Below are 10,866 nucleotides of genomic sequence, written 5' to 3'. Positions count from 1 at the left end.
TTTTCATTCTGATAAACGTACACACAGGTCTGTACACACATCTAAGTATAATTTCCTTGCGAACAGGCAACAGTCCCAGGTTATTTCCCTCCAAGAGGGGAAAAACTAGTTAATACACACTGAGTGTTAAGTGAGCTTCAGGTCTATGGAGAAGTAGTTTGGCTGGAGGGGGTGTGTGTGGGGGGGTCTCCTGGTACTCCTTTGTCCTCACAGTAGATCAAACTCTTGCCTGACTACCCACAGCCTAAGCAAATCCTTATTCCCAGCCCAGGAGAAGAGAAGTTCTCATCAGGATAGCAAACTCCCCACCCAGGAGTTAATACCATCTTACCTCCCTCCTCCAAACCCTTCCTTACCAAGAGGAAGTGAGAGGGAATCTGGTGGTGACCTTTGACCCCATTTAGCACAGTGATCTGATGCCTGGGCCGGACAAAATGAAAACAAATACAACTCAATACTAACCCCAGACAGCAAGGTAGCTTTCTTTTTCTGTCTTTCTCACCTTTTTATTCCTTTTGGTAAGGCAACTTTCTAAGCCCAAGAATATACAAAAAGTTGGCCGACTTCATGGTATTAAATTTCGAAACTTAGGTAAGTCAAAGAAAAATACAGCCAACACGAAAGAATAGACAAAAAACATTTGCACTAAGTCTGACAATGTTCATAGCTTTATAAAGAATTCATACGTATTGATTTTATAAAATAATAACAAAGACGCTCTTAAGAGGCACAAGTGTCAGAAAGGAAGGGAGAAGATACGTTAATAGTCAAATAGGTAATTTATAAAACATGAGGAGTAAACAAACATGGGAAATTAACAAAGCCACTAATGGAAGAAAAAACAAAGTAACATTTGTTGCTTATGAAATTAGCTACGTATATAAAATAGCATTCAATTCTGGGAAAAATATGGCAAAAGTTGTATCCATTGATACAGCTGGTGGCACTAAATTAGGATAACCTTTTCAAATATAATTTGTTAATATGGATCGAGGGTCTAAAAAATGGTCATGTCCTTTGAGCCATAACTTCATTATTAGAAATCTATGTTAAAAAAATATTTCAAAATGTGACATGCATATATGGAGAAACAACAAGCAAAAATTTCAAGTCATAGAAAAAGTAGTATAGAGATGGTTACAGAAAATAGAACACATCCAATCAACAGAATGGTATACCCTAATTTTTAAAATATGTCCGAATACGGGTCACAAAGAGAAAACCCTAGTAGTGCATGAAATGAAAAAAAGTTTTAAAACATATGCACACTATGATTACAGGAACTTATTTTTTAATTTAAAGTAAAATGTAAATAAATAAATTGAAATACAGTTGACGATGTTACATTAGTTTTAGGTATACAACATAGTGATTCACGGTCTCTGTGGGCATGCTACGTTCTCAACAAGTATAGCCACCATCTGTTACGATACAACCTATTACAATACTGTGGACTTTTGTATGCTGTATCTTTTATTCCCATAACTTATTCATTCCGTAACTGAACGCCTGTATCCCCCTTTCCTCTCCACTCCTCTTTGCCTATCCGCCCCACACCCCTCTCCTCTGGCAACCATCAGTTTGTTCTATGTATTCATGGGTCTGTTTCTTTTTTTGCTTTGTTTTTGAGATTCCACATATAAGTGAAATCAGATGGTATTTGTCTCTGACTTATTTCACTTAGCAATATACCCTCTGGGTCCAACCATATTGTTGCAAATGGTAAGATCTCACTGTTTTTTTATGGCTGAGTAATACTACATTGTGCATAGATCACCCAACTTTTTTAACCATTCATCTTTGGAGGGACACCTAGGTGGTTTCCTCATCTTGGCTATTAAAAATAATGCTGCCACAAGCATAGGGGTGCATCTATCTTTTCAAATGATTGTTGTTGTTTTCTTCGGGTAAATACCCAGTAGTAGAGTTACCAGATTGTACGGCATTCCTATTTTTCAGTTTTTCGAGGAACCTCCGTACTGTTTCCCACAGTGGCTGCACCAATTTCCATTCCCGCCCACGGAACATGTTTTTAAGTGCATAATTTTAAGCAATATACCAAACTGATAAACGTTGTTTTAAGTAGTGAAGTTATGGATGACAATCTGGCTTTAATTTTCGTTTTTCAATTTTTAAATTTATTATTCATAATTTGCCAAAAAAGAGAGATAAGAAGGCCAAAGAATAGCCAACTCAGAGTATTTTCTGAAAGTGGGAAAATCCTGGGCAAGAAGCCAGGAGCAGCCTCAGGCATGGATCTGGTAAATTTTGCTGATTTTCTCAGAAGAGGATGGGGTGGACTGATCCTCCCACCCCAAGGAGCAGATGCTTCCTCCCCTTCGTAGCTCTGGGAATGGACTGTGATCAGGACCAGTGGGGATGTAATGCAATAGAATAGGGAGAAATAGAGCTCAGAGGTGAGAAAACCGGGTTGGCTCACAATGGAGTCACACAGCTCCATGGGGGTCAAAGAAAAATAGAAAGAAAAGGACGAGTATAAGCAAAGGAGGCCAAGTGCTTGGGGAGGGGAATCGGAGACCCAGAACAGCAGAGCAGAATCAAAGTGCATTGAGGCATGTGCTTGGAAAAAGCGGAAAACGTGCAGGCAAAGACTGAGGGAGTTTCCTGGATGCCAACGTTGCTCCGTGAGAAAGTTTTTTCACACATTTTTCAGGAAGAGAGAAACAAGAACAAGAGGATATATTGTCTGTGTTGGCTTTGATTTCCAGCTGTCCGAACCTGGGGAGAACTTTATTCTCTCTTCTTTGAGGGTATAGATGTGGTCTGTGTCTTTGTATTGTTGGTGAGAGTGGATGCCAGAGTCATCCCAAGAATCCTTTTTAAATTTTTTTTTTTAAATGAGAGAGAGAGAGAAAACATGAGTGGGGAGAGGGGCAGAGGGAGAAGCTGACTCCCCACTGAGCAGAGAGCCTGACACAGGTCTCAATCCCAGGATCCTGAGATCATGACCTGAACTAAAGGCTGATGCTCAACCAACTGAGCCAGCCACGTGCCCCATCCCAGTATCTTTACTGGCACAAGTAAAAGGGAACAGCCTCACAACTCTCTCCCACCACCCCTTCCAAGCCCTTGTCCTGTTTCATGAAAACTGCAGGTCTGGGAAGCAGAGGAAAAGTAGAGGTAGCAGCCCCGTTTGGGTGGTGCATGGTGTGGCCGGGGGACTAAGGCGCAGGGCCCTCCAGTACCCCTGGGGCAAGGAGACGGGACGATTACAGAAATGAGCGGTACCACTCCCCTTCAGTGTGGGAGTCAAAACCATTTACAGGAATGAGTGGAGCACTATCTCCGGGCCTCCAGGATACAGTAGGATACAGTTACTTAGTCATCATTTTTTGTAATTTTGTGCATTTCGATCTGCTTTCCTCCTCCTCTTCTACCTCCACCATGCTTAACCATAATTTCACAAACTTAGGTGAAAGGCCTGGGGTTCATTTTGAACCTTAAGCGCTGGCTGTTTCACTGCTGTAGAAGCCCGTCGAACGTACTGAGCAGAGGCTGATGAGGAGGTAACGGCTCCGAGAGACTCATTTTCTTTTCTCCCATATTCCTGCTACTGGTTTTTTTTAAAAAAAATATTCCTACATTCTTTAAGCTGGTGGAAGGCTATAGGTTATTCAGACAATTTGTTCAGGCTAGAGACATAAAATATCAGAAACACAGCTCCAAAAGGAATGGGGGGGGGGGCTGGGTGGCAAAAGCAGAAGCACATTTACTCGAGGGGCTGAAACGGTCTTTGGCCTCCAACTTGACCATGAGCAATGCCCAGCAGCTGCCTCAGCCAAGACTGAGTACTCACTGAGACTGAGTGGGTACTCCCTGCCTGCCACCCGTCAGTGACATGTAACATGGAGCAGAGACAGTCACCTTCAACTGTACCTAAGCAGCGAGCACAGGTGGTGAATTCTCTTATTTGGCCCCTTATCAGGGGTTGACAACATTAGCAGAACAAGTCCCTGTCCTTCCCCCTAGCAGTTTTATCAAAAGTAGATTTGGGTGATCAAGAAACATGTATTTAGGGCCTACTTAGAACACATAGGCAAAGAATTATAATTATCCCTATGTTCCAGGAGTTTGTTCTTAATTAAGAAAAAGGAAGATATGTATATTCGCTGGGAAATAACATCACAAAAAATGCCATTATGGACGTGAAGAAGTGATCATCACAAAATTAGTGGCACAGCCCATAAATGCTGACCTCATAATGCTATACATCCCATTCAACACGTAGGTTCAAACCCTGTGCTTGACCTGCTATTAGGATGATTTTCTTGAAAACATTGGAATTAAGTTTGTCTGGGACTAATGATCCTGAAGCCCTGTTTTGGGTTTCCTTATTTTGAGAAAAGAGCAATCAGCTAAATGTCCTGAATCTATGACATGCTTGACTATGATATGAGCAGGCAATATTCCAAGTGTAGTCTGGGGACACAGAAACTAATGAGACAGTATTTCCACCTTGAAAGAGGCTCCAGACTGAGGGGAAGAAAGAGAAACAGACAAACATTTAAACACTGTGATTCTGGCTCTTTGACAAAGTATGTATCAACATTCCTCTTGAACCAGAGATTTTACTTCTAAAAAAAACTTATTCTGGGGTACCTGGGTAGCTCAGTCAGTTAAGCAGCCAGCTTGGTTTCTGCTCAACTCATGATCTCATGGGGTGTGGGACGGAGCCCTGTGTTGGGCTCCTTGCTCAGTACAGTCTTTTTTTTTTTTTAAGATTTTATTTATTTACTTGAGAGAGAGACAGTGAGAGAGAGCATGAGCGAGGAGAGGGTCAGAGAGAGAAGCAGACTCCCCGTGGAGCTGGGAGCCCGATGTGGGACTCGATCCCGGGACTCCAGGATCATGACCTGAGCCGAAGGCAGTCGTCCAACCAACTGAGCCACCCAGGCGCCCTGCTCAGTAGAGTCTTAAGAGATTCTCTCCCTCTGCCACTTCCCCCACTCTCTCTCTTTCTCAGATAAATAAATCTTTAAAAAAATAAAATTAAACGAGCTCCTGGGTGGTTCATTTGGTTAAGTGTCTGACTTTGGCTTATGTCATGATCTCAGGGTCCTGGGATCAAGCCCTTTGTTGGGTTCCCTGCCTAGCAGAGAGTCTGCTTCTCTCTCTCGGTCCCTCTCCCCACTCATTTGCTCTCAAGTAATAAAATCTTAAGAAAAATCAATAAAATCTTATTCCAAAAACTCTAACAGAAATGTACACATTTATGTGTAATCATTTCAACATTGATTATAATGATGCAAAAAACTATTCTGAATGGCCAACAGCAGGGAATGGAATAAAATATCTATACATTGTAACTCTCAACAGCTTTTGAAAGATTTGATATGTATGTCTATTCATTGACATGGAAAGATATTCACAACACTGCTAACTAAAAATTTTTATGACTGGGGCACCTGGCTCAGTTGGGTAAACCACTGCCTTTGGCTCAGGTCATGATCCCGGAGTCCCTGAATCGAGTCCCACATCAGGCTCCAGCTCCACAGGGAGTCTGCTTCTCCCTCTGACCTTCTCATGCTCTCTCTCTCTCTCTCTCTCTCTCAAATAAATACAATCTTTAAAAAAAATAAAAATTTATATGACAAAAATAGCATATACATTATAAACTCATTATCAAATAATTATATACACCTATATATGCTTAGATATTCTAGAAAATATGCCAAAAGGTTAGTATCAATTAAATCTGGGGAATTATAGGTTGGTTTGGGTTTTCTTTTCTTTTCTCTCTCTCTCTTTTTTTTTTTTTTTTTTTGCTTATGAGTATTTATTTTTCTATGATTAATTTATTTCTGTAAATAAAAAGATAAATAGCCAAATAAATATATAAGGCATGATAAGGATTATAAAAGAACCAGGAGGAGACTACTATGGTGGTGCTAAGGCTTCTAACCTGGGATAGGGGATCAGGGGAGAAGTGGTTAGGGAAGGCACCACAGAGGGGGTAGCCCTTGATCAAAGACTTGAGGGAGAACCAAGAATGACAGGGACAAGACATTCTAGGCAGGACCCAGTAGCCAGTAGTGTTTAGGGGATGGTATGAGGAGGGCTCTGATTGCAGGAGTATTAGGTGGCAAGAGTAGAGACATGTTGCTAAGGAGGTGGCAGGTTATGAAGGGCACAGTCTTCCACTCCAGGGAATTGGGACTTTTTTTCCTAGTGGTAGTTAGAAGCCTCTAAAGGATTTAAAGTGGAGGGAAGGCATGTTCAGACTTAGATTTTAGAAAAATTGCTGTAAGATTACTTGCAGTGGTGATGAGCATGGACTAGAAGAATCAGCTGGAGATCCTATGGGTTTGCAGTAAAGGCAACCTGACTAAAGGTAGAGATGCAGAGGAACAGGAAGGACAAATAGATCTATCTGCAATAGAAATACTAGAATGCATCTGCGAGAGAAAGAGTTGGCCTACAGGGTGGGGGAAGGTGTTCCTAAATATGGGAACAGGATCCAGGGGACAGAAAAGGGATTTTTCTTGAACAGGAAGAAGGATGCCTCTTCCTCCAGGACTCCTGGTGTTGAATACAGACTAGCATTTTTAGCGGTATAGTGAGATTTAAAGTTCACTCTCAGGGACCCTATTTTTCCACGTAGTGGGAGAAGAATTATTTTCTGAGAGTAAGGACGGTGAGCTGGAAAAGTAGGCCTGGAGATCGTGGTAAATTTGGGCCAAATTTGTTCAAGTTGGTGAGGTCTGAACACATTTAAGTATTGGGGGCAGTGTGGAGGGCTTGCTGTGACTGGAGATCACAAATTTGTGATGATATCAATTGGAGTTTTATGAATTTCTCTAAGAGCATTCAGTGGCCAAAAGCAAGCTCCCAGGATGGAAGGGGAAAGTTGGCTTCCTGCTGGTTCACACAAGCGGAGGACTAGCAGGGCATGATTGACCACCAGGTTAGGTTAGCCAGGAAAGGAAGTCAAAACTGATGGGTTTCTGGTAGACTTGGAAGGTGAATGGAGGTTTGGATGGAAAGAAAGAAAGAGGGAAGGTTGGAACCATGAGAACTGGAAGGAGAGGAAGATGGGCCAAGAGAACTGGTGACGATCATTTCTGAGTAGTTCCAAGGGATGAGCACTTTAGAGGGTGCAGTACAAGTGGGTGGTTCGTGTCGAGGGGGAATAAAAGAAATCAAAACACAGAGCTATATATAACCATATGTTCACTATAATGTAGCCAGCTACACGACCCCTGACGCAATCTTCACTGGAGTGTGTGTGTGTGTGTGCACGCACTTCAGAGAGAGAGAGAGAGAGAAAGACACACACATGCACATACACATACACACACATTTTATTGTTTAAACTGCTAATTATTTGTAGACTAACATATCTCACTATTATGACTCACTCACTGACCTGCATTATCAAGATGGCCCTTTGTCATTTTTTTAAAACTTTTTCTCATGCTTTTCTTTAGGCGTTAGCATTTTTTCATTAAGTAGTCATCACTTCAAATACGTCCCCTCAAGATGCTGGCATTCCATTAAAAACAGCAATGAGAAGATGAAAATGTTTGTTGCCTCTCCCTACTTTAAAAAAAAAAAAAAATCCAGAGAAGCTTAGTTGCGTAGCCTTGGGAACCCCATCAAATGTAATGATTCAAGGAACAGCTGGTGAACCAGACCCATGGATTAAAAGTAGCTTGTGGGGCTGGTCAGGTGTGAGTAGATCCTGAGCAGCAGAGGTGGTCACCCAAGGCTTGAAAGGTTGGATTTTACATTGAGTCCTTTTCGTATTTTCTACCATGAGCAATGTCCGGGTCATTGGTGTCACATTTGGAATTACTAGCATAAATGCCAAGATAACATTTTTTTTTTCATGTAACCACTGGCTATAAATTGTAGTGTTAATTAGACAAGAAAGCCCTGGAAAGAATTAGACTCCTATTTTCCTTATCAATTACAACCAGGCCAAACTCCCTGAAGCTGTTCAGAAGACAGAATATGAAAGGAAAGCATTATTGTTATTCTGACCTATGAGTTTCCCTGGCCTCAGTGACTCATTATCCATTCATTCGACCACTATTATGCGCCTATTATAGGTTCATAAATACCCTTTCAGAGTTCTTTTTTCTTTTAATTTTAAAAGGAGAACTCACTAACCCTCGGGGCTTCAATGGTATCCTGAAAAGGACAAATCCCACACCCAAAGCTACTAGAACTGTTATCAATTTTCCAGACGGTTTATGGCTGAGATGACAGCTTTCTAGCAAGGAGACCAGGCAAGTGGGACTGGCATGATGCTGGACCCACCTACCAGGTCAGACCTGCTGCTGGGGATGCTGATCATCAGTAAGGCCTAACGGCTAAGCACCATCTGGACCAAGAAGAATGCCAGGCCCAAATCTTCTAGGTATCTCCTATCATGGCTTCGGCATGATGTATCAGTGCAGCAAGCTCAGGGTGGGAAGAGAAGGGCCATCACAGGAGAGCAAGGGAACTCGAAGGGGCAACCGGAGGGAAAGGGAGGCTCAGGAGCCTAGCAGGCAGTTCTACTAGAGTCTCTGGAGTCTTCTCAAGGAGAACAGAATGTCAGCCTCTAGACTAAGGTGAGAGGCAGCAAATGCCCAGCAGAATCCCATGCTTGTGTCAAGGTAGGGAGCTGAGAGAAGCTTAATTCTCTCAACTGACATTTACATGGAGGACCTGGGCTTAACCAAAGACTCAGAAGCCTTTAATAGATAGAACAGGGAGGAGGAGAAGTGATCTGCACCAGAGAGCAATTGGTTTTTTTTAAGATTTTTTTTTTTAATTTCTTTATTTGACAGAGAAGAGAGATCACAAGTAGGCAGATAGGCAGTCAGAGAGAGAGGGGGAAGCAGGCTCCCTGCTGAGCAGAGAGCCCAACATGGGGCTTGATCCCATGACCCTGAGATCATGACCTGAGCTGAAGGCAGAGGTTTTAACCCACTGAGCCACTCACGCGTTCCTCAGAGAGCAATTCCGAAGTCCACCGCCATCCGTGGGATACCAGATCTCAGATGAGAGAGAAGCTGGTGTGTTGAGGATAAAATTCCAGAGCCCCACCCAGGACTGGGCTGCCCCAGACCAGGCCAGGTTAACTGGTAAAGTCTGATGTCTGGAGGGGAGAGGTGGAGCAGAAGGAAATTTAATAGCTGTTTTCTGCTTCCAGTATTACTGACTGTGGAACTGAAGAGGACACTGTTTTACTGGAGATAGGAAGGGAGTGTGGGAAAGATATATAGTGTTGGTGGATTTATCAACTTGTAGGGGGAGAAGGTAAAACTGAGAAATGTAGAGTAAGGTGGCTGGGGACGAGGGTTCAGCTGCCTGATGATACTAATAGGGACTCGGGCTCTTTCTGTATTTCTATTACACCACCCTTAGCAGAGTTGGTTTCTTCTTCCTGAGTATTGCCTCATGGGCACACGGTGACTGCTATAGCTTCAGACACCGCATACACAGATGGGGAAAAAGAAAAGAAAAAAGGATGAAAGGGGGCACTAACATTTCTTCCTCTTTCGTGAGTACAAGAAAAGCTTTCCTGAAGTCCTTCAGAGACAACAGTACCTCTCACTGGCTAGAGCCGAGTGGCATAGCTCTCCCTAGCTGCAATGTAGGCAGGAAAAGTAAACATATTTGCCTGGGGCTGAGCATGTTGTTGCCTTGAATACAATTGGATTCCCAACGGCAAACAAAAAACGGGCAATGGTTGGTCATGGAGCAATTAAGCCTTTGCCAGAAAGACTAGTGTCCCCTCAACTGACTGACAGAATGAGCATCTAGAAACACAGCAGGCTCAAAGCACAGAGCAGTAGGAGTGGACAAGAGTTGCCTGTGGGGGGCGAGGGTAGAGGGTGGGATTTGGGATAAATGTGTAAGGAAATCCTCAACATGAATTGTGGGGAAGGGCTTTTTGGAAGGAGGAAGCCGAGTGAGCCAAAACAGGAAACAACAGAAGTACTGGGAATGGAAGGGAACTTTGGGGAGGAGTAAGGGATGATATGATGTTGGAAAGTTTGCAGAAGATGAAGCCTATCAAACTGGGCCACAGTTGCTTTTAGAAGAAAAGTACAATCCACATTGGAACAATACAAACAATTCCAGGATATTTTCATTTTAAAAAATAATAGGTACCCCCTCACCCCAAAAATAGCCAAAAATCAGTTAATGACCCTCGGTGGCTGCTAGAGTACAAACTAACCTAAGTGAATGCTCACTGTAATAGACACTTTTCATCCCTCTCATCTTTTGAAGAAGCAAGAGCACAGAAAAGTCATTCACTCAAAGTCACAGAGCCAGTGCAGAGCAAGGCTTGAGTTAGCAGCTCAGAGAGTGTTCACATTCGTTCTTTCCATGTGTTGTTTAACAGGAAAGTCCTTGTTCAATAGGACAACCCTCTTCCAAATGCATTGCAGCAAGAACTGAGGTCATCACAGAAAACTGTTAAGACCTCCACAAATTAGCTGTCCTCTGATTTGGTAGACAGTGCTTCACCCCTAGGACCCATTTTCTCCTTCTGTTGATACTAGAACTCATTTACTTTAGCTGGGTTCACAGCAAAGACATTCCTCAGCCTCCCTTGTAGCCATGTGACTACAGTTAGGCTAATGGGGTGTGATCCTAAGTGGTATATGCAAATCCTGGGGCAGCTCTAATATAAAGACAAGCTTCATACCCTGGACCACAGCCCTTCCCCTTCACTGCCAGCTGGAAATGGGAAGCACCATAGTGGTGGTCTTGGGTCTAGGAATGGAATCTGCCCACACACAGCCAAGATTACTGGTCATGGATCCAACCCATTGACCCATCCTGCAACATGGGGAGAGAAAATAATAAAACTTCTTTCAAATTTCATCCATGGGGGGCACCTGG

Source organism: Mustela lutreola, chromosome 4 (genome assembly GCF_030435805.1).
Source record: "Mustela lutreola isolate mMusLut2 chromosome 4, mMusLut2.pri, whole genome shotgun sequence".
Lineage (NCBI taxonomy): Eukaryota > Metazoa > Chordata > Mammalia > Carnivora > Mustelidae > Mustela > Mustela lutreola.
Note: the sequence above shows the minus strand (reverse complement) of the source record.